The following is a 26625-nucleotide window of genomic DNA, read 5'->3' as shown; positions in this document are numbered from 1 at the left end:
TGGACTATGATTTCTATCCCATTTGCCCACTCTTGCTCAGACTGTATAAAACGTCTGTCCGTTTATAAGGAAGGTCATAGCAGACCCATATGTAAAATCCTTTTCTTGTTATAATTGTTCTTTATTAAACCTTTGAGATGTTGTTGTTAAGTTATTCATATCTCTGTATACAGACTGTTTACTGTTTTAAAACAGTGACAAGATTTGGATAAATGAAGAAATGAACTATCTATGGATTGTATTGAAATTATCAATGTATCTATTGATATCGGTTGACTACTAGCGTTACTAAATTGCGGCGTTTATACAATAAAAAAAGTGCATTTATTTCTACTTAAAAACTGTTTTAAAACCACCAAAGAAATTTATTTCTTTGCGTTTTTAACTTCAGTAGTTTTCGTATTACCTGGTTTACTTCAAGACTGGTTATTCCATGCACGAGCACTTTCGCGCTCAGTATTAATAGATTTACCGGGGAGAGTTCGATTAATGCGACGTTCGTTACAAAGCACTACAGGTTGTGTCTTTGGCTTTGGCATGTCGACAGAGTCTACAAATTGTTCGACGTTGAACAGAGATGTTCCCCAAGAATCACAGGCCGAGACTAATTCCAACTCTGGACAGGATTTGGATGTTATGGACGCACTCAGTTTATTCAATAGCAGGTTAGACGCCGCCCTTGAGAAGTACAAGCTAAACTGGAGCCTACAAATTCTCTTCCAGGGGAAGGGAATAAAATTTAGTATAACTTTAACGAGGAAAGACTGTGTGGTTTAGAGCTCCTATCACAGAAACTTAATCTGGATACTTCAGCAGAATCACTGATTTAATTTCTTCCGAGAAAGAGGCCATTCGTCAGGGAAACAAAATTCTATGCATAGCTGATAAACATGGCTGGGGGACCGTTAATAATTATGTTGATTATGATATTGCTGACAACTGAGGATGCCGCCAGACTACGTTTTGCCATTTCAAGAGCCGCAAACAAAAAGCGACAACTTCCGTACGAAAGACCGGGTTTCTCGGGAACTACAGAAGTGTTCCACGGCCTATCCACCCAGCAGCTTTTTCTTGGGAGGGCAAAATTCAACAGTCGTTCGCAGTTCGTGAACAGAAAATCCTTACAAGCACAGACCGCAAATATCGTTTGCCACTACTCTCGACTCCCGGGTCACTTCGCCAGATTCTGCACTTATACCCAGCAGTTCCAGACACAGAACCCAAGACCCCAATCATCAGCACTTGTCCCAACATCGACAGAAAATCAGCAGTGAAGTTGAGTATCATGATATACATAAATTATTAGATTACAAATCTGACTTTGAGTTAAAATCTAGCATTTTAGTTAAAAATCGTTCAAAATTTTTTTTGAATTTTGGAAAAATGTTATAAAGCCTAATGATTATATACTAAATGTCATAAAATTTGGTTACAGGATTGAATTTATCACACATCCTGAAGGTGTGTTTTTGTCTAACAACAAATCAGCACTGCAGAGTACCCCTTTTGTTGAAAATGCTATTACAGAAGTTTTGGATAAAAAGTTAGTCACATAATGTTTTGAACTGCCCTATCGTGTTAACCCACTGCTGACTGTCTCAGCGCCTTTGGCTAAAAAGCCAAGATTGACTCTTGATCTCAGACACGTTAACGCATGTGTTGTTAAGAGTAAGTTCAAATTTGAAGGTTCTTCAGAGGGTTTCAATTTTGCCAAGAAAGGTTGTTTCATGATTAAATTCGATTTGACAAGTGAATAGCACCACATAAATATTCATCCAGATTTTGTTAGATACATAGGTTTTTCGTGGAATTTCAGTGGTTCGGAGCGTTATTTTGTCTTTACAGTCCTCCCCTTTGGTCTCAGCAGTGCTGGTTATATATTTACAAAAGTTTTAAGACCATTGGTGTTGCACTGGAGAGCAAAAGCGTATGGTGTAATTATGTATTTAGACGATGGCTGGGTGTGTGATTCGAAACAAAACTGTATTTTAATGTCAAAGAATATGCAACAAAATTAATTGCATGCTGGTTAATGAAGAGAAGAGCATTTCAAAAGCTTGAGTGGCTCGGTTTGTAATGGAATTTTGAAGTTTGGTATATTAGTATTCCTATACATAAATTAGAAAGTTTGAGCATCAAGATTAAAAAAATAAAAGACTAGTGAAAAGCTGTCAATGTGACAGCAAACCGGGTTTTCTTTTATGTGAACTGTATCCATAATCCATATCAACCTTTATCCAGTATCAAGTGAAATGGAGTACCCTATATGCAATATTTTGCCAAAAAATGACTAAGTTCAAAAGCTGGTATTTTTTTCTCATAAATTAACAGAAATCAAAATCCTAGCAATATGCACACCTCTGATATATGTATAATTGATCTGCAAAACAACAACTTCCTATCTTGAAAACTGTAGGAGGAGTTATCTGTACAATGAGGGTACCCTTTTCGGCAGCCGCCCGCCATTTTCACCATTTTAATAACCGGATTTTTCTGTTGGAAAACCCGGTAAAAAAGGATAATGTTTCGGCTAGAGAAATTGCTTCAATAGTAGGAAGTATTATTTCATTTAAGTTTGCACTTGGGTTCGTTTGTCAAATAACAACCAGACAATTGTCTATGTTAATTGCAAACGCATCATGTTGGGATGAAAAGATTGATATTTCATTTCCCGCATTGTGTGAGCTAGATTTTTGGTTGGATAATATCCGATCGATACCTGCTAGAGTTATTTCCCCATGGTACCGTATTCCAGAACGTATTTTTTTTTTACTGGTGCTTGTGACGTTGCTGGTGATGGAGTGATGATAGATTCTGCTAATAAAGTTTTTCATGTTATGTGGGAAGAATTGGACAGAGTTCAGATTTCAACTTTCTGAGAGCTAAAAACAGTTGAAATGTTCATGAAAACTTTTGGCGATATATTAGAAAATTAATTTGTAAAACTTTATTCAGATAAACAAAATGTTGTTAGAATTTCAAAAATATGTAGTATGAAGCCGGAACTACAAACTCTTGCTTTTTCTATAAACACTATTTGTTTGAGTAGGAATATAGATTTTTCTTTAGCCTGGGTTCCACATACAAGACCAAAATGTAGAAGCGGATTTGGTGAGCAAAGGTTTTGATTTGGGCTGTGAGCAACCGTTTTTTTTTTCATTTTTAATACTGTTTGTGGGCCCTACACGAGTGATATTTTTGCAAGTTGCAATAATATCAAAGTAAACAAATTTATTCTTTGTTTTGGACACCTGGAGCAAGCGGTGTTGATGCTTTTCGTTCGATTGGTCACAAGATTTAAATTGGATTGATAGGGAGGACAGTTAAACATTTATTAAACTGTGGGTCCAAGGGTACATTAGTTTCGAAATGGAAATCTTCAGCGTTTGCGATTTGGAACGAACGCATCAATCCTTAAAAAAATCTGGGTTTTTTAAAATTAAAATGAAATTTATTATACTTAATATTTATGAGTCATTCTGTCCTCTTTCCTTAAACATGTGTACATTTTTCTCGCTTAATATATATATATATATATATATATATATATATATATATATATATATATATATATATATATATATATATACTTTTTATATTTACTTTTTTTAATTATTACAAATCACCTAATTCAGTATGCAGGACCGGGAATGAGTGATGGCATTAATGATATTGTAAATTTGGAACACCTAATCTGCCTAGTATTTGGATTATACTTCTATTCTTCATCAAAATGTATATTATGCTTTATCATTATCATTTATCAGTATATTTTGTCTTTATATGGCGATGCTTCTTCATCAAATGACAATACTTTAATATAGGATGCTGAGACTTCATTACATGATGTACATTTGTCGGTGATTTTAAAAATAGGTAAACATCGGGGGTGCATCTGGGGTACCTTCAATACATTAATTCTCTATACCCTAATTGTCACTACTTATGCGCTTGAAATTTAGATTTTAGAAGTACCTTTCTTTGTCATAAAAATAAGGCTCTAGAAATGGCTCTGATATCATCCAGTTGAACGGTTCTACACCCACAAACAATGACTTTACTAAATATGAAGATTTATTCCCTCTGAAAAACAAATTTCCCTCGGGCGAAGCCTTCGCGGGATATAATTATTATGATTTTTCTTGGTTTATGGTGGTATTTTAGTGTGGTTTTAATATTCTGATGCCTCTTTTAGTAAAAGAGCAGATTTCCATCTGATTGAGCTAGCCTCCCCCCCAATTACTATAGACTGTTAACAGGAGCCCCTTTCACAATTGGCGCACGAGTAGAAGCGACTGAATATTCGTGCGAACGAAAATATTAAATATGAATCGTAAACTGTTGCCGAAATAATCGCATTTGAAAAACGTATTCGTACAAAATTCGCACGATCTAAGCGAGCGTTGTGCGATGTAAACGCATTAAATCTTGCGATATATCTTGCATCTATGTGCGACTGTTGTAAAATGAAAGCGACTGTCGAAAGATAATGCGATAGGATCGCGCGAGAGACCAGGTGCGCCAATGCGTGCGCCAATGCGATTGGACGTGCGATCTTGCGTTCCATGATATGAATGCTCGTGCGAGTCAGAGGGGGTATATATAACGCCCATTTCCGACGCTCTTCAGTAGACATAGTTGAAAGCTAGAGAACACGCCGCCCAAGAAGAAACAAAGATGCAGCAGCATTTATTATTATACCTCAGTATGATTACTCTATTTTATCTGATTGGTCTAGAAAGTCACGTGGCAGGGCGATTTCATAGGAATGAAAAAGCCAATATGAGTATATGACAAGTATGATTAAATCAAAAATATTTCATCATTTTGATTCTCTATATAACACAAAACCAACGTAACTATCTATGATTCGAAATTATCAAAGAAAAGTGAGACAGTCACAGAGGAAATCGAACAATTTTTAGAAATCAAGGTATTTTGTATAATCATATGTTGTTCGTTTATTGCATTAAAGTTCAGGGAATATATGTATGAAGATTTATCCCCCCCTCCCCCCCCCCCCCCCCGGCAGAAAAACAAACTCCCGGGCGGTGCCTTAAGGAAAATTGAATTTTTTTTGGAAAAGTAAATCTTCATATTTCCCTCACCATCATGCAATAAATGTATATTGTTGAATTGTGGTCTGAAACAGAGATGCTTATACAGGGTATATATACTAGTGGCAAAGCATGGCATATTACTGATGCTGTGCAATGATAGTAAAACGTTGCAAGATAACATGAGACATGTTGAGCAACAGTCTCATGGTCGCACAATACGCGCATTACCAACTGCGATTCATCTTACGACCTTTAAAAATCGTGCATCACTCTTGCGAGTACACAAAACGTTGTAAAACGTTCGTACTAACGTTCGTGCGTTGCACTGCGATGATTTGGATCGCGTTTGGTCGTGTCTGACTAGTGTGCATGTCCACTATATTGAGGAGACTTGATGCGAACACTAAAACGCATGCAACGAATGCGAGAGTTCGTGCAACGTATGCGAGAGCTCGTGCAACGTATGAGAGAGCTCGTGCGAATCTAAAAAGATCCGGTCGCAAAGTGTTGTAAAGTGCTCGTGTGAAAGGGGCTTTAAACCCCTTTCACAATTGGCGCACGAGCAGAAGCGACCAAATATTCGTGCGACCGAAAAAATTAAATATGAATCGTCAACTGTTGCCGAAATAATCGCATATGAAAAAAGTATTCGTACGAATTTCGCAAGATCTAAGCGAGCGTTGTGCGATGTAAATGCATTGAATCTTGCGATATATCTTGCGTCTGTATGCGACTGTTGTGCACTGAAAGCAACTGTTGAAAGATAATACGAAAGGAACGCGCGAGAGACTAGGTGATCGGACGATCGAACGTGCGCCAATGTGATTTGACGTGCGATTATGCGTTCCATGGTACGAATGATCGTGCGAATCAGAGAGGTATATACATCGCCCATATTCAGTAGACATAGCTGAAAGCGAGAAAATATGCCGCCCAAGAAGATGCAGATATGCAGCAGCATTTATTATCATACCTCAATATGATTATTCTATTAGATCTGATTGGTCTAGAAAGTCACGTGACATGGCGATGTCTTTGGAATGAAAAAACCGATATGAGCATACAATGTAGAAAAATATGATTAAATCAAAAATATTTAATCATTATTATTCTCTTTGGATCTCAGAACCAACTTAACTATCTATGATTTATGAAAGAAAAGTGAGACAGTTAAATGGGAAATCAAACAATCACGACGTTAATGTTGCGACTGTTGAAAAGTAAAACATAATTAGAAATCAACGTATTTTGTGTAATCATATGTTGCTTGGTATAATAAAACGTTTACTAGTATTGCATTTATGTTCAGGGAAAATGAAGATTTATTCCCCAGAAAAAACAAATTTCTCTCGAGCGATGCCCTCGGAAAATATGATTTTTCTTGAGGGAATAAATCTTCATACATGTATTTCCCTCACGATCATGCAATAAATGTATATTGTAAATTTTGTTCTGAAACAGAGATACTTATACAGGGTATATATACTAGTAGCAAAGCATGGTATATTGAGGCTGATAAGTCGTGCAATGATAGTAAAACGTTGCAAGATTACATGAGACACGTTGAGCAACAGTCTCACGGTCGCAAAACAGACGCATAAACACCAGCGATTTATCTTACGATCTTTATAAATCGTGCATCACTCTTGCGAGTACACAAAACGTTGTTAAACGTTCGTACTAATGTTCGTGCGTTGCACTGCGATAATTTGGATCGCGTTCGGTCGCGTCTGAATAGTGTGCATGTCCACTATTCAGAGGAGACTTGATGCGACCAGTAAAACGTATGCAACGAATGCGAGAGCTGGTGCAACGTAAGCGAGGGCTCGTGCAACGTATACGAGAGCTCGTGCGAAGCTCAAAAATTTCGATCGCAAAGTGGTGTAAAGTGGTCGTGCGCCAATTGTGAAAGGGGCTTTAAATAATCGATGTCGGGATATAAATCATAAACTCTAAATATGAATCCTCTGTTAACAGTTACAATCTCGATGGCTCAGAGAAAACAAATGAGCGAAACTCTTTGTGTACATGCACTTGCTGTAAATCGGCAAAATACAACCAATCCATATCCGAATAGAACATGAACTTGACGCGTGCTTCATCAACGGCCACACTTTCACACTCTATGTCTAATTCAACTTATAACAACTATACCTTTAACTTTGAGAAGTAAACTGTGAAGACGCGAACCAGCGTCCAAACACCAAATTTTAATATGGCCGCCACCCCTCGCTTCGTTCTAATCTGCGTCACTTGTTACTTAAACCCCTTTCACAATTGGCGCACGAGCAGATGCGACTGAATATTCGTGCGACCGATAAAATTAGATGTGAAACGTAAACTGTTGCCGAAATCATCGCATTTGAAAAAAGTATTCGTACGAAATCCGCACGATCTACGCGAGCGTTGTGCGATGTAAACGAATTAAATCTTGCGATATATCTTGCGTCTATATACGACTGTTGTACAATGAAAGCGACTGTTGAAAGTTAATGCGATAGGATCGCGCGAGAGACCAGGTGATTGGACGATTGAACGTGCGCCATTGCGATTGGACTTGCGATCATGCGTTCCATGGTACGAATGCTCGTGCGAGTCAGATGGGGTATATATACCGCCCATTTCCGAAGCTTTTGTAGACACAGTTTAACGCGAAAGAACATGCCGGTGTAATGAAGAATAATGACCCCCCCTAGAATAATGACCGGGGGTCATTTTTCTACGTAGAATAATGACCCCCCGGTCATTATTCTGCGCAGAAAAATGACCCCCCGGTCATTATTCTACGTAGAAAAATGACCCCTTTGCCTGAAGAACAAGTGTCATTTTCATAAAAATGAGCACACTCCACATGAAGAAAAGTGACCCCTGTATATTAATGACTCCCTTGTAGATTAAAGTTTTTCAGTATATTTTTTTTATTATTTGTGAAATAGTCTTTACACTATTGTAATTTTTACTGCTGCAGTTTACAGAAAGTAACAGAGTTCCGATAAGGCCACTTCGACCTAAGTTGCAAGGGCGATAGTGCGAAGGCGAAAGTGCGAAGATGCGACGACGAAGTGCGAAGATATGATGCCTAAAGTGCGAAGGCGAAGGAGCGATACTACTATCGCTCCTCCCCAACTTTGCAATCTGGCCTTCGCATCTCCGCACTTTTGCCTTTGCCTTTTTTGATTGCATTCAGCAAGTCTCGGTCGATTACATAGAATTTAATACAGGCACCGTACTCGCCAAGGTTTTCCGATTAATCCATGCTATTATAGGTACGTATGCGCTAGGCCATCGCACTTACTATGAATGTTTATAAATATTTTAATATGTACATGTAACATATATGTTTAACAGTGCTGACTATGCCTAATCATTATCTACTCCACTCAAAATGTAATGTCCGCCATAATGTGTACATATGCACTTCCAGACTCCTGTCACTTACCAGCCGTCTGTTTAATGTGGACCATACAAAGTAACATTCTAATTTCATTTTGCGACACTCCTTGCTCATGCATTGATTTGGAGGGTTAAAGGGGGTCTACCCTCCGGAAAATTCAATAATTATTAATAATTTTACGTAGTAAAACTGGAGAGGCAGTCCGGACCCTATCCCCCTGGATAATTTAATTTTATTAATTCTATAAAAAAATTTTCCAAAATATGCCTCGGAACCCTTTAAACGATGGAGAGCTCCGCAATTATAAAACATAGGTCATCACAGATTACAAAGCTCACCGAGACGAGGCATCACCTTTATGAGGCATCACCTTTATGAGACCACCTTTATCATATTATATGAAAACCATCCTTTATGATCTTGGATATTCATTGATTCTGTTTTGACACAATATCATATATCATCTGTTAAAAAATTGTATGATAATCATATGTTCATATGTTAATCAATACAATAATATAAAATTAAAACTTAATCCTATCATACGTACAATTTATATCATATAAAACCATAAAATACCGTAAAAAATTGTGAGATATGATATTGTAACGTATGATATGACATTGTATTGTGTTATACATTATATTTGTATTTGATCAAATAATAGAATATCATAAAACATAATACAATTTAGTATTATATGAAACAATATCATATTGCAATTATACATCATAACATTGAAACATATGATATTATATTGTATAATTAAGCGTTGAATCATGTGGTCTCATAACTGCAACGGTGTGTGCATACAAATTGTATAACGCGCGCTAGTGCGCTATGAAATTGTTTTTCCACTCATCGTTGCAGTTATAAGACCTCATCTTTCAAAAAATAATGATTAAATGCCTATATTTACGTTTTTTAAACATGTATTTCCTTCCCGCAAATATGATTTGTTTTAAAAAGCTCTGTCTTATTTAACGAGTTATGCGAAATTAACGGAATAACCACTGGAACAGCCACAATATGCTGACAAAAATAGTACGCAGCGTTTTAAATTCTGATAACACAATTGTATTTTTCTTTCTGTAATTTAATGAATTTGCTATTGGTAAACTAAGAAATTAATCAATTGAATTCATTTAACTGTCAAAATATATTTACATTAATGAAATATTTATCAGCGTAAGTAGAATAACAGGTTGTTATCCGGTTTGAAGTCGCGAGAAGAGTCAGTTCCTGTTCTTCGAGAAATACTGAAGGAATACTAAATGTATCCATACGCACCAGATTTGGTGGTTAAGTCTTCGGTGTTGTGCGTAAATATCACTCAAATCAACCAATGCAATTTAATAGAGAGAAAGAAAGTAAATGTAAATATCATAGTATGATATTGTATTGTATGATACTGTATCATATTTGATACATAATATGATATTGTATTATATAATACAATATAATTTGATTCAACATTGTATCATATCAAATGATACAATATCATTGGATAAAGTAAAATATTATATAATACAATCATATTATACACATTGTATCATATGATACAATAATATATGTTAAAATATCATAAAAAAACACTTTAATGTGATATGATAATATATCATATAAACCAATATCATATTATACAATATCGTATGATACGATATTTTATAATATTGTATCATAAAAATCAATATTACGTACTCGTATACATAACAATATCACGTTACAATATCATATCATAAAATATTTTTAAAAAATGATACAAAATTTAACGCATCATATAACTTTTTACAATATAACATATGGTATTATATTGTATCCTATTAAACAATAGTGTTTCATATCATACAATACTTTATCATAGGAATCATGTTATATCATTTAACAACAACCTCATCTTTCTATCAAGCAGGTTAGAGTGAGGTAGGAGATTTCTTTAGCATCTTTGATAATGGAGATCAGGCTCTGCATCTAAAGCAACCTCTAAGTTTCATTTATAATATAGTTGAATAAACTATGCAAGCTATCATCTTTAAAACGTGTGACCTGTTCCAAAAAAACTAAACCTCATCAATAATCATCAACATTTGGCTCTGATTCAGCATTCAAGCCTGTCAGGTGCATCAGTATCATAAGACGCACCATCCATACAAGTTTAATGAAGTTAGGACCAGTAGTAACTAAGATATAATCATTAGAGGGCACCTGTCACAAAAAATTTAACCAGCTTCAAAAACCTTAACCTTCTCTATGATCCGAAACCTATTGCTCAGATTCAGCACTCAGGCCTGTCAGGTGCATCAGTATCATAAGACACACCATCCATGCACGTTTTATGAAGTACGGACCAACAGTAACTTAGATATTGGTATTAAAGGGCACCTGCATCAACAAACTTTTTAACCTGCTCCAAAAACATTAACCTCCTCCAGCATCTTAAAGTTAGGAACCAGATTCAGTAGGTCCAGATGCATCAGTCATGTAATTTTTGTGAAGAGAGGACAGGTAATAGCTTAGATACAGGAGCTGCAACTAAAACTTTAACGAGCTCCGGACGCCGACGCCGGGGGTATAGCATATGCTCCCATTGACTTCGGTGAGCTAAAAAGGCGAAAGCCCGAATTTTCGAAGGCGAGAGTGCGAAGTTGCAAAGGCGAAGAAGCAATAGTAGTATCACTTTTTCGCCTTCGCAACTTAGCACTTTCGTCTTCGCATCTTCGCGCTTCGCCGTCGCTCTTCTATATGTTTCACATTGTTCATGAATTATACTTGCTTTGAGGATTTCCACAATACAAACTACTGGGTATACAAGTTCATCACCCAGAATTAATGATGAAACCAAAATTATGAAAAGTTTACTCCACTGTTAGGCATTTTAACCAATCTAAAGTTAGTTGGCACTGACAGCAGCCATTACGCCAGTAGAGGTTAACGGCCAAAAAGGAAAATCGTCAAAGTACTGAGAGTACTCGTACAGAAAATATATTTTACTTTATCCTTTGCATACTTTAGTTAATATCAAGATGATTAATGATTCAATAGTTTGTATGAGCATTGGTAATTTTGGATACAATATAGATCGTGTGATCAAAATCAAGCGGGATATAAACCTCTAACATGGGCCCTAACCTCTTATCAACGCTTTTAAAAACAATCTTCTCTTATTATAATCGATCAGTGTTTATCATCTATTTAAATTTACTATTGTCAGGTACTCTTCACAAATTTGCTCCAAAAGAATAAGTCTATTCAAGATCACAAAACAACATTACAACAAATGTTTAGAATATTGATATTCATGTATTACGTAGAAGAAAACAAAACTAACGAAGAATGATTTTTTTTAAAATCACTTTCCCCAAAAAATGTAAATAAGAAGTATTAATAGTCCTACGTTACCTGCCGATTAGTCTTTTTCCATAAAGATATATGCATGTATCATTCTTCGATTGACGATTCTTTCACCAATGAATATTGCTGATATCATTACAACAATTATTCTTTCATGATTATTGTTCGTTAATTATCACACAATATCCTCATTGTGTATGAATTTTTCGTTATTTGTGTCATTTCCCGCCGTATGTCGACGAGAGAAGTAACGTAACTGTTAACAATCAATTTGTGGCAATGTGGCGTGTGCTTTCTACGGATATAAAAAACTATATAGCGATTTATTTACAAGTTCGGTGTTTATAAAGTCAAAATCAGTTGAGCAAAGTGAAAAATTAAGTAATTTCAAAGTAATTTCTTTGATACGAAGGTAACCAATTTCTATTCATGTTTACGGGGGGGGGGGGATGGGGGGGGGTCATTTTTCTTCATGTTTAACATGAAGAAAAATAACCCCTGGGTCTTTTTTCTTCAGAAAAATCCAATTATTCTTCAACTAGGGGGGTCATTATTGTACGTAGAAAAATGACCCCCGGTCATTATTCTACGGGGGTCATTATTCTTCATTACACCGGCCAGTAAGAAACCGAGATGCAGCAGCATATATTATACATGTAATACCTCAATATGATTATTCTATTATACTTAATTGGTCTAGAAAGTCAGGTGACAGGGCGATTTCATAGGAATGAAAACGCCGATATGAGCATATGATGTAGACAAGTATGATTAAAACAAAAATATTTAATCGTTATGATTATATATATGACAAGACCAACTTAACTATCTATGATTCGAAATTATGAAAGAAAAGGGAGACATTAACAGAGGAAATCCAACAATCACGACGTTATTGCCTTTGAAAAGTCAAACAATTTTTAGAAATCAACGTATTTTGTATAATCATATGTTGTTCGGTATAATAAAACGTTTATTGCATTAATGATTAAAGAATATGAAGATTTATTACCCCAGAAAAACAAATTTCCCTCGGGCGATGCCCTCGGGAAATATGATTTTTCTTGGAGAAATAAATATTCATATATCCCTCACAACCATGCAATAACTGTATATTGTTGAACTGTGATCTGAAACAGAGATGCTTATACATGGTATATAAATTAATGGCAAAGCATGGCATATTACTGATAAGTGGTGCAATGATAAACGTTGCAAGATAACATAGGCATGCTGAGCAACGGTCTCATGGTCGCACAATGCGCGCATAAACAACTACGATTCATCTTGCGACCTTTAAAAATCGTGCATCACTCTTGCGAGTACACAAAACGTTGTAAAACGTTGGTACTAATGTTCGTGCGTTGCACTGCGATAATTTGGATCGCGTTCGGTGTGCATGTCCACTATTCAGAGGATACTTGATGCGACCAGTAAAACGTATGCAACGAATGCGAGAGCTGGTGCAACGTAAGCGAGGGTTCATGCAACGTATGCGAGAGCTCGTGCGAAGCTCAAAAATTTCGATCGCAAAGTGGTGTAAAGTGCTCGTGCTCCAATTGTGAAAGGGGCTTAAGGATGCGCGGGTAGTTTAAAATGTCATTTACGGTTAAACAAGAGCATGAAAATGGTACGGAGAGTTAGTTTTGTTTTAAGGTCAAGATCTATTAATTGATTCCAGAGTGTATTTTTGGTGCTGGAACCATTATGACGTCATTATTGATTTGACATTATTATTCCGACGCTCTTCAGTAGACATAGTTGAAAGCAAGAGAACATGCCGCTCAAGAAGAAATAAAGATGCAGCAGCATTTATTATTATACCTCAGTATGATTATTCTATCATATCTGATTGGTCTAGAAAGTCACGCGAAAGGGCGATTTCATAGGAATGAAAAAGCCGATATGAGCATAGTATAGTAAAACGTTGCAAGATAACATGAGACATGTTGAACAACAGTCTCATGTTCGCATTATATGTGCATTAACAACTGCGATTCATCTTACGACCTTTAAAAATCGTGCACCACTCTTGCGAGTACACAAAACGTTGTAAAATGTTCGTACTGATGTTGGATTCGAGATTCGAATTCGAGAGCTCGTGCAACGTATGCGAGAGCTCGTGCGAATCCAAAGGCGTTGACAAGGGGTTCGGGCTCGTTTTAGGGGTTTATATCTCCCTTGACTTTGATCTCTCGAACTTAGAAACACACGCGTTGAATGAAGAAAGTTTCTTAATATTTATTACAAGGGTCTGAGGGCTTCTATCATATCTAAATAATACTATATGGCTCATTAGAACTTTGTCATTTAAAAAAAAAACCTCTTCACAACGATATTGTGGTGAATGGTGGACCGTTATTCGCGGTGAATAGATACATGTAAATGTAACTCGTTAAGATGACAATCATAACCCGATACAATATGTCTGTATCTTGTTATAACGGAAGAATTTTTATTTTTTAAAATATACCCATTCTTTCACTTTAAGTTTATTTGAATATGAAGTATAATTTCTGGTACTTTCTGTATACTGCAGTAAAAATTACAAAATTTTAGAAACTATTTCAAAAACAAAAACTTTTATCTATAAGGGGGCCATTATTCTACAGGGGTCACTTTTCTTCATGTAGAGTGGGCTCATTTTTATGAAAATGACACTTATTCTTCAGGCAAACGGGTAATTTTTCTACGTAGAATAATGACAGGGGGTCATTTTTCTGCGTAGAATAATGACCGAGGGGTCATTATTCTACGTCAAAAACTGACCCCCGGTCAATATTCTACGGGGGTCATTATTCTACTTAACACCGGTCACCGCGCCGATCTGTGGCACAATTTCTATTTTTAAACTAAGTTTATGTATCTTAAAAATATCCAAAGTATCTAAGATCAATTTTCTTGTCTTTATTCATTTTTTTTATATATAAACATTCGTGATAATGAAAGAACCTTGCATAAACCAAATCAAATGCTCTTATGACAATGAACGATTTACAACGTGTAATGTCAATTTATAATCGAAGATAGGTGTTAGATAGTACCAACAAAGGATATAATTTGCCCTTTGACTTCAGTGCTGAACTAGTTTATTGTTTTTTAATCAAACAACATATTTTGGCAACACCCAAAGAAGTTTTCTGTAAATCATTATGATTACGTCTTTAAATGGTATTTGCTCGCATATACACTTATTGTCTTTTAAATTCTTGCCGAAGAACACCAAATAATTCCTATCAAATATGCAGAAAAAACATGGAAATGGCTATGCACAAAGCTAGTTGCAAGGCCAAAGACCGAGCAAAGAGAGAGAGAGAGAGAGAGAGAGAGAGAGAGAGAGAGAGAGAGAGAGAGAGAGAGAGAAACGAAAGTACAATCCTTTAAAAAGTTTATTAAATTCAAAATATTTTTATACAGCTTCAAAAGAATACATACCTTTTACTAAATTTTTCTGCTTCTTTCACCACAGATCATATTTTTAAAATTCAGGATTGAGAATATAAGTCAATGAATTTCGTTAGATACCAGGATCTTAAAAGCTTTTTAAGTTCTTATTGATTTTATAGCAACCGCCGATTGGTTGTGAATCTGTCTACTATTAAGGTATTTTAAAATGGTGACGTCTTCGCTTGAACGACGCGCCAAGGACATCTGACGGATTACAGACAACATACACAAATACTCGCTGACAATCTTCGTATTCCAAAGTAAAGTCCCTGTTTTGAGCCACGGAAGCGTACGAATTTTAAAAAACATTGCGCTGTATCGGGATTCATCGTAAAGATAAACGTAGGCTATCTTCATTCATCGCAATATTCCAGTAATTCACAAAACACGGCGACTGTTTTGAGCATGTTCAAAACAATCGTTGCAAAGCAGGAATTTTAATAATTTGTATATCACCGCATTGCATTTGTACATCTTCGATATGCGAAAGACATTCGCTGGACTTCATACATGTAGTTTATTTTTACTTGCAATTCTACTCCTGCAAGTTGCTTGGAGTGTTCCTCGAGTGTTTTTCGAATGGACTGCGAATTAGTACGAAAATACAAAAAGGTCGATTAAACCCTTGTGTCTTAATGACTTACAGTTTTTGAGATCTCGCGGGTACAAAATATGTTTTAAAAAATACTTGAGATAAGTAAGATATCTCACCGGAAATAGAATAATTTTGTTTGTTTACCTTGCATAGATGGCATATGTTATGATTTATACTAATATATTCATTCTATATAAAATGAATTAAATACGTGGAAAAAAAATTGAATTACTTCTAGTGACGACCGGAGGTTACGATGAACAAAATAAAATATTTTAAACACATCTGTAGGTATACCATCCCACAAAGTTTAGATGTTTAAGTCGTCGTCGTTTCCGAGATCTCGAGGTGACAAGCTTTAAAAGTTTGCCGCAGGACAGAAAACGGACGACCAAAAATGAATTTTGAAAAAAAAGAAGAAAAAAAGCCCTTAGAGATATCATCATTTTCTATCCCTAAAAAGAACCTGGGGGAATAAGACGAGGCATATGCCCACAAGTGGCCACAACCCTATCAGTAGTATGTTTCAAATGGCAATCACGCGTTTAGTATCATATGTGTATTAACTTCAAATACTTTTATTCCTGCGCTTACATATCTCCAGAGAATTCATTTTGTGCGTGTACATGGAGTACAGAATTCCGATCTTTTGTCTTTCAGTCTGAATTTGTCCCCCTCAGCAAAGTAACATGTTTATTTTCAAAAATAATACTTAAGATGACTGATGAAGCGGTTATCTAAGAATCAATAAAATGATGAAGTACATGTGTTTAATTCATAATAACGCAATTTTTACTTTCTTTACATCAAATGAGTTCTTCGAGTGTAAGGGTCCCCCACACACCTAGGAAAAGTTATGCCTGCAAGCCTATTCTTCTTAATTCCTTTAAGTTATGGATTTTTAGCACGTGTTCCACTTCAAAATGCCCAAACAATTTCACTATTTGGTTAAAAAAATGAACTTTTAAAATTCTACCGCTGTTCATGAAAATAAAAATCTCTGCAATATTCGAACTCTGGAATTGCGGGTTGGTATACCAAAGCAACACTCACTGCGCCACAGAGGTAAAAAACAACTTTTGGTGGTATAAACTGTTTTACAATGTGCTAAAATCGCCATGTTGTGGCGTACTGTCATAAAAATTGGTTACTGAGTGTAATCAATATCAAAGAATTGTGTTATTTAGGAAAATTAATTTATAAAGCCTTGTTAGTTGTTAGTTTGTGTGTGTGTGTGTGTGTGTGTGTGTGTGTGTGTGTGTGTGTGTGTGTGTGTGTGTGTGTGTTGTTTGGTTTTTTGTTGTTGTTGTTTTTTTTTGTTTTTTTTTTTTTGGGGGGGGGGGGTTAGGAGTGTTTTGTTAAAGATAAGAACATGATAATTATTTATCGATTTAGTTCTAAAAATTCGACGTATTATCAATTAACAATTGTTATTTCCATACTTGCGTCGACTCGATATATCGCAGTGAACTTGAAATAAAAGATACCACAGAGTTTGCGTCATCTGTTTCATATTTGGATATTTTACCGGTAAATGAACATTGATTGTAACCTGACAACAAAATTTTATGATAAACGCGATGTCTTTAATTTTTCTACAGTCAACTTTCCTCACTTATAAATAAAACCCTGTCATATTTAACTTGCGAGTACAACTTTATTTCAAGTTTTTGTCTCCGACATTTGTTTACACGTGTTAGCATCAAGTTCTCAACATGCATTTGATAAATGGGTGGGTCTATATAAATCCACCAATCAGAATCTTTGTTGTGAATCACAGTTGAAATACACACCGATTAGAAAGTGTCAGCTACATTGGCCGTAGAGTATACTTTCATGCTAGATTTGCGATAAAAACAACTTGACAAGGTCAAAGCGGACAAAATGTAACCTTTCTTGCTGGAAAATGACCACCTCTCACAAAAGGCCGGGAGGATTTGATTCCAAAACAGCAAACGGCTCGTAGCCAAACATTACGGCTCCTTTTAACAGTGCCAACTCTGCCCCCTTTGGTACAATGACCGTCTTATCTGGAAAAGCTTTCATAATGGCGCTCTGCATTATAGAAAACTCTGACATTTCTCCTACCATTAGAAGATTTGATATGTCAGAGAGATTGTCTTTTGTCATCAGGTGTCGTATATGTTCCACAAGCGGGTCAACTACATGTAGCTCCATAATGAAGTCTTCTATAAGGTCAGCTTTAATTCTAAGCATGTCTAATCTTAAACTCATTTTGTTAGCATATTGCGTTTGCTGGATAACGTCATTTATGGTTTTGCCGCCTGTTTCTTTCTCGAAGACTTCAAACAAGGAGCATGGTATTGAAATAGCTATCCGGCCGCTAGATTGGGATGAATAAAACCTCATTTTACACTGCTTTATGTACAAAGTTGCATACTTTGTTTTTTAACCTCATTTTAATTTCAAATTTTCTGCAAATGTCTATATGATCGTACTTATAATCATCTTTAAACTTTTCGAAAACCTTTGAACCAACAATCTCGATTATTATTCGTTCTAAAGCTTCATTGATTTTGGTGCCTCCCCACAGACCTGTTGGTATGTGCAGTTCTCTAATCGTCCCGTCTGACTGTATCTGATAAATGTTAATTTCAGCTCTTTTACCTTCAAAACAAACAAAAGGGCAGGTCAAGATACATCAAATCAATTATCAATGCATAAATCTAGCATTATTCATTAAAATACTTCTCGATCTAATCATATCTCAGACTTAATACACACAATGAAAATCATATTTAAAGCTTGTAAATACATGTATATATAATATATCACTTAGTCACGCAGCATCAATGTAAAGATGTACATTACTTTACAATTTACCTCCCAGATTAATTATCATGTACTTGGCCCTTGCGATAAATGATGTGGGGGATAGACATCCAGTGCTACCCGTCAGTTTAGTGGCAGGTACGCGCAGACAGTACAGGAAGGCAGCCTCTGAATCCAGGCACACTGTCAGCTGCTCTGTCAGTATACCAGCCTTACAGAAGATATAAAAATAGCTTTATTGTTATTTACCTATTTGAATCATTATGAAAAAATAACTTTCTACACAAAAACATGCATGTAGACATGTAAACTTATTTGTTTCACTATTGCTGTTACTAGCGCTTTAAATATGACACGTCAATGTTTATTATACACATACATACATTGTGTGTTTTATAAATCTTAACCTTATTGGCAGCTTCTCTCATAAACTGCTTTGCTGAAATTTTCCATATGGCTGGTACTGGCAGGACCCAGTGGATGTCCTTGTTGTTTATTGTGGTTCCCTTGGCATCCAGGGCACTCAACAGGTGGTTTTTCAGGTATCTAATGACATGGGCAACAGGTCTAGTGCAGGGACTTCTTTTCCTTTGTCATCTCTTATCATAGTGGTATTTGATAACTTCTGTATACTCTGTGTCAAGATATGTTTATAGCACATTTACTTAAATTATTCATAAATAAACGTAATTCCCTTCATCTATTCAGGTTATAGGACATGGCTAATTTTTTAAACTCTAAATTAGCATTTTAAAAATAAAAGAAAAGAGTGTCAGATTTTCCCATCATTAGTCTCCGTTAAAAATCTTTTATCGTTCTTTTGAAATTCTCCAGTTAAAAAAGATGACGTTTTAGTAAAGAACGAAGGTGTTGCCGTTCCTATGCTGATTTTCCCTAAAGGAGTTGCAGAAAAAATGGAGAAATCAAAGTTACAGAATTTGATGTAAATCTTTTTTTTTTTCATGCAACTTTGTACATAAAGCAGTGTAGAATTTTATTTGGAAAGCTTGTACTAACTTATTTATGACCATGAAATAAATTTGAAAATGGTTACACAGAAAAATGTGGCAGAATTCACGCTATATAAAAGGGAATCATCATAATTGTAAAAAATGCCTCCTTGAAACAAAATTAATTTAATCTTTACGTTTGGAGTGAGACAATTTTTTGAAAACTGCCATTTCCGAATTTTGTTTCAAAGAGGCATATTTTTAATAAATCTGACTTTTGGAAAAAATCATTAAAACCCTTAAAATCTAAAAACGACGTATTCAATTTTCCCTAATTAATTCATGTCTAGGTTAGTCGAGTTGTAACGCAGTTAGAATAGACTATAAACGTGTCTTTTATTTTTGACTGGGTTCGAATCCCGAAAAAGTTTGATTTTTAAAAAAAAAAATATTTCTTTTAATCGCATGGAAAGGTAATGTGAAGAGATAATTTAAGAATGTCAGAATAAAGTTATTTAAACTCTTGTTAATGTAATATTTTGTTTGTGTGCTTATTTTTATTTTTCAACATTACTGTGTGAAGTCCCCGTTATAATCTTGAAAAACATTTTCTTCTGAACAAGAGATTTTAAAAAAATGTACTTAGTATGCATCAATGTAGAAAGTAGATTATTCATCCTTTTTATGAAATAAACGGGTATGCCGATGTCAAAGTAACATGCACAGGTTGTTAAAAGCAAACAAAATCATTTTAGAAAGTTTGAATCGGTGATGAAGCAATAGGTTACTTATAATATGTACGAAAAATTTGTACTTTTTTACTAGGCGTTTATTTAGATACTATAGAAAAATAGGATGATTATAATTACAACTCTGACGGTTTTGAAGAGCCAGAATAAGATTTATTCATGTATCTCAAGAATGGTATTTCAAACACGCTGGACAGCAGATATCAAATTGAAATATGTTAACATTCGAATACAGAAAACATGTATATGGTTATCTTTCTAGCTGTATTTGGTGGCTGACGCGTTCGATAGAAATGCGCGTAAAATGATAGTTCATTTTGCATCCGTACGGAACATTACCGCTATGCAAATATAGTCGTCTAAGCAATGTGTCTATATTTAGATGTGACTCTCAAGCGATACGGATATATAAAGACCCTTTCCACGTTAGGGAATAGTCCCACTGTTTTGCAACACCTTTATAAGTGATGTTTTTTTTTCATTGATTTTAATTACACGTCTTTGTCAAGTAATTGTTAAAAATCGTCAAAAACTGACAGGAACGGCCATTAGGGACAGACTTAAGTACACTATTGAATATGATCAATTTTTAAATGTTGAAAAACTTGGCATTTTTGGTAATAAAGACTTAGAAACAATTAAAGCCTTTAATAGGCTCAGTAACATATATCATACGGATTTCTGATGTATCTATTTCTATTTATCAACTTCATTTGATCATGACCTCTGACAAATATATTTGCGAACCTCTTTTAATGAGCATGCGTTTTAACCTTATATCTTACCACTAAAATATTGGACTGAACAAACAAAAACCTTTAACATGGTAGCAAGAGTGTTATTGCACGTGTTTACTCTACCCATCCCATTTTTCAACTTTATAAGCTAAATAAATATGTAGTATGAATACTTTAAAAGATTTTTATTTGCTGTTTCGTAACAATATTCTTATTAAGATAAATTTAATACAATATTTCCTTCTTTTTATCTTTAGTACTTACGTTAGTTTCATAAAGCAACATTTTGAATTCTTCAAAAAAATAATGATCGTAATGTTCTTCATTGGAAACCAAATCTTAATAAATGTCTTTTGCTTCATATCCAAACGCCACAAATTCTTGTCTGGGATTCAGCAGCAAACATGTCGGAACCTTCTGAGTAACAGCATTTTTCCAACCAACCCTCCAGACAAATGTGAATGGGGCACTACAAGGGTCTCTCTCGTAGTCATGCTTGAATATAAATGCATATCCAGAAAATGTGATACCAATATCAATAGCAGCTATTATTAACTTATCTTTTTTATCTGTCATCTTTGGTACCTGCACTCAAATTTCCTGCAAAACAGATATATTTTATTTATCATTTTGTATTAAACACTGTTGAAAATTTAAGAAGTGTGCAATTGGTTCTGTTAAGAAACTAAAGCATCAACAATATGTACATTTTTAAACACATAAATCAATTTCTTTTTATTATTCTTTAGATAAAGAAAAAAAAGAGCGTTTCTGTGAGTTTAGAAAATTGTTGATGCTTTCATCAACAAATAAAACTGATATATAAGTAAAGTGGAGTTGTCAATAGAATTGGAGCTCACTTTGGCACAATTACTATATCTGACTCGAAAAGAAAAGAAATACTACAAACTATCTTGAATTCATATTTAAGGCATTGTTCAGAATTTTTTCACATTAACCTACCTAAAAATGGAACAACAAGTTTCAATCAGTTTTATTACTTACTGCGTAAAATTATTACTAGAGCTCAACCATCTATTTTCACTTTTTTTTATTTACGAAATGTTTGTATGACAATTAGCATCCTACAGTGTGACGTTGAATGGTGATCAAAGAAAGATGTCATATAGTACCACCAAAATTATAACTTGCCCCGTGGTGGACAGGTTTGTCATAAGTGCTGAAAAAATTTACGTGTTTTTAATTCTTTGATCAAGCAATACATTGGGATAAGATAAAGATATTTGCAGTAAATTATAACTATACCTTCAACTTTAATATATATATAAAGTTACATGTACAAGATTATTAATTTGCTAGTTTTTAATTTCTATCATTGTTAAAAGGAAATTTGAATATCGATTTTCATATTAACTGCAAAGGCCAAATCACCAAGAGCCACAAAGATTGATATTTCGGATCAATGCATATTCAGCTATTTTCATCTTCACCATACAATTTTTTTATTCCTGTAAACGTATTACATTTGGCTGTGTATTCTATTCGGCGTTTTTGGCGAAAAACGGCATTTGTTAAATTAAGTAAATCGCCAAATGTAAGATATACAAGAAGATAAATAGGTACATTAAGAAATGTGCTAAATCAAATCCACGCTATCTTTAGGAGGCGGACTTTTTTGGAGGGGGGGGGGGGTAAACATTTTAAACCTTGTTTCAACATAAACCAACTATGCGAGATTTTTTATAAAAAAAAATTGTCTGGTTGTCTTAGGAGGTCATATAACAAAACATGTACATTTACTTTAGCAATTTAGGTAATGAAAAATCTATAGCCTGGTTCTTTTATAGGCTGTCTTAATATAGAAGTGTATTTTCTCTAGGAATGTATGAAAATTTGCAATTTTTCGCGCTTTGAATCAGATTATATCAGTATCATAATATTCATTTTCCTAAAATTGTAATTGGTTATTAGTAGTATAGTTTTCATCTTTTATAAAAGAGATAATTTATTCTACCGGTTTTTATAAAAAAAATCATCTCAAGATATCAAAAGGCACTAAATATTGCAATTTTTGTCGAGTTTACAAACGTAATATTAGTTCATATGATTCTTAAATAATAAGAAAAACAGTCATGACGGTAGCATGTTTCTAAATGTCAAATTTAAAAGAAGTACATTTTCTACCTCATGGTCATGGAAAATCCAAATACTTTTATCGGTTTATAGTGTTCAGTTTGATAAATGGATGCAGTATACATTCTTAAATGGAGTAAATACACGGTAATATACAAGAATGAGCAAAATTATGCAAAATGAAAACAAAATTACCGGTAATTGATATAAAAACGGCGAAATTGTATTAGTCATTTGCAAGCTACCTCCATTTATTTTATTCATTTCCATTCATTTAAATTCATTAAAAACTCCAAGCATAATCACATTTAAATGAAAGGTTTGGGGGGGGGGTATTTTTTTTTTAATTTTCCAGATTGTGTCTAGATCTAACAATGCTGCCTACGTGTAGAAGGATTTGTGAATGCTTAACAGTAAACTTAGCATTGTCTTTTTATAAAAATAAATAAATGTATTTTGATTTGTGATATCCTATTCATTTCTTTTCTTTTCAAAAATATATATTATTTTGTTGTAAAATAGACAAAAACAAAAAAACCAAACACAGTAAAAGGTGCATTTCGGTTACCATTATGTAGACTATCTAAGTGAGACTGACCGCAGCTTTCAAACGCTGATGAAACTGTAAATTAGATATAAAATTCCTCGATCGTCTCAAACAGTCTTTGTATTTGCCAGGACATGGGTTGCTTAAATGTTTTTTAATTCAGACATAGAGTTTAATAAAAGAATAAAAACTTATTTCTTTTAAGGTGCATAGATACACCGATAAGAGAGATAACTTTCTTTTAAATGTTTTTGTGGATTTTGTAACACTTCAAAGTTTTTTCAGAAGTTAAAAAGTTCTTTATAGAAAGTTTGGTTTCTATCATCACATACACTGCACTTGGTTCAATTTAGGACTGCAAAGTGTTTCAGTAATTCACAGAAATGCCAGTAAAATACAGATTTATTTAAAAACAAGCATTTACTATTAAATGTTCTTTCAATCTACTTTGCCTTACTTGTGACAGGAAATTGAATATAGATGCTGCGATAACCTTTGTTTCAAACAATAAACCATGTCAATTTCGAAATAATAAAAAATAAAATATTAATATTAGAGCTTTCATTCATCATGTAGAAATATGTCACAAATTTATTCTTAGTACTAATTAATATTCAGATATAAAAGTGTTATCTTTTTTTTATCAATTTTCCATTTACCGTTTGCGTTATCGGTGAGCCTGATTAGCATTATCTTGCCTTTTAATTATAGTGATTATTGATTAATTACCTGAAAAGTTATAATTATTTAATATTATCTGTTGCCACCCCACGCTGAGGATGTAAACATTTTCACTCCTCATACTGAGAAGGTACAGTTTCCTAGAAAAGTAGGTGAAATTAGTTAGTTGTAGTAGTATAAGAGTATTAGAGAGAGTCAGTAGCAGTAGATAACGAATAGATTGATACTTTTGGATTTATACATGTACATATACAAGATGTGGATTATTTCTTTTATGATGTATTTATTATTTTTATGTGAATTGGGTGGATCATTTCTTATGTGATGTGTAGACTTTGTCTGTATATATGTAAATAAATTAGTAAACTCTTTCAACGATTTTTCCATACGAGGATTCCATACATTCACTCGGACTAAAATGTTAAATGTGTTGAACTTGGCAATGCGCAGTCCTGCGGAGAACTGCGCTACAAATAGAGTTGAGAAGAAATGCATATGATTGTATTCCTAGTCTTCTTTGATGAGAAAATAATTGGTCATATAATGGAAAATTCATTATACATGTACCTGCTGAATCTTGATATTCGAAAAAAGGTAACTCTTGAAAAATGAACATAAATTTCTTACGTAAAATTCTTGAGAAATTTATAGTGACAAAGAAGCACCGCTTCCCAACAATTTTTTTTTTATAGTTTTGTATTATATCTATACCATACTTTGTTGTTATATATTGTATGTATTTTTAATTTTGTTCCCTGGTAATAAAACACAGTATTTTCTGAACAGTGTGTGATCTCTTCTTCCTATCATGATTATGTTCATCGCCATTTTTTGAGAGTATGATAACAATAGGAGCGTTATTAAAGAACTATATATGATAAGAGTTACATTTGACCCCCATTATTCAACATTATTTAAAGTGTTTCGGGTACAATAAAATGTTATTTTATAATTTAGAGGAGTTGATATAAAATATATTTTTCACATAGTTGTTTGATTTCTTTGCACTCACCTGCAGTATATGAAGTCAGAAGTGACGCTATTACTATAATTCAATAAAAATCAGTCGAAAATTGACATTTTTTCATCTTTTTACGAATGGGAAATATAGAGCGCATGCTTGAACCTGGACAAATTTTTTGTCACTTATTAGACTTGGCGAGATACATCTCTGATTAAAATATTTTGTTGGTTCAAGCATGCGCTCTATGTTTCCTAAAGGTAAAACTGTTGAAAACAAGCTTTTTTTATGCCAAAATGCAAAAATTGTGGGAAAAGGTTGTCTTTACAATGCCATATTTCTAAATTGTTGGCACTTTAATCAAAATGAACATGAAGTTAAAACATTACATACGTATATATCTATACAAAGAAAACAAAGAATAACAGTAAAAATGATGATATTCCTTTTAGGGGGCCATTTAAGGCACATACCATATATAGTCCTTTATTTTAATTTTGATATCAAAGGATACAGTGCTTTATGAAATGGTGCATCAGAAGATTATAAAGAGAATTGACTTTTTTGCTGTAGAGGGTTTATGATCCTTAACAAGCCGTATGTTGACTTAATCACATGCTTAAATATGTAACTAAAAGTGATAACTTAAAGCCAATTTAAATCACACACACACGCACGCACAGAGAGAGAGAGAGAGAGAGAGAGAGAGAGAGAGAGAGAGAGAGAAACGAAAGAACAATCCTTAAACATCATGAAACTTTTGTTAAATTCAAAATATTTTGACGAAGCTTCAAAGAAAGTACATACCTTTTTCTAAAATATTATGTTTCTTTCATCACAATATTTCTTTAATAGCCAGGTTTGAAAATGAGTGACACAGTGATCGATCAATGAGTCTCGTTAGAAACCTGGATCTGAAAAACTGTTTAGGTTGTTATTGATTGTAAAGCAATCGCCGATTGGTTGAGTTTCTGTCTACTATTATAACATGTATAAGGTAGTTTAAACTGGGCATGCCTTCACTTGAACGACACGCAGTTGACAATATTGTAAAGAAAAATGTGTTTTTGTTAAAAACCACTTCATCATTTAGACACAAATATCTGTCGGAATAAGCAGACAAAATATACAAATAGTCGCTCACAGTCTTCGTATTTCAAACAAGTAATTAATTGTTTTATAAAAATTCAATGCATTCGTTAACTATAGCATCGGTCATACTATCAATGTTTAGAGCCACGGAAGCGTACGAAATAAATTTTTGTT

At 34.2% G+C, this 26625-nt stretch overlaps 2 pseudogenes; one reads left to right on the top strand and one right to left on the bottom strand.

Moving 5' to 3' along the window:
• Positions 1-537: 537 nt before the first annotated feature.
• On the top strand, positions 538-1274 carry LOC128177667 (uncharacterized; annotated as a pseudogene).
• A 16434-nt stretch (positions 1275-17708) lies between these two features.
• On the bottom strand, positions 17709-26268 carry LOC128181746 (heat shock 70 kDa protein 12A-like; annotated as a pseudogene).
• Between the last annotated feature and the right edge of the window lie 357 nt (positions 26269-26625).

Source organism: Crassostrea angulata, chromosome 1 (genome assembly GCF_025612915.1).
Source record: "Crassostrea angulata isolate pt1a10 chromosome 1, ASM2561291v2, whole genome shotgun sequence".
Classification (NCBI taxonomy): Eukaryota; Metazoa; Mollusca; class Bivalvia; order Ostreida; family Ostreidae; genus Magallana; species Magallana angulata.
This window is presented reverse-complemented; position numbering and strand designations above follow the sequence as displayed.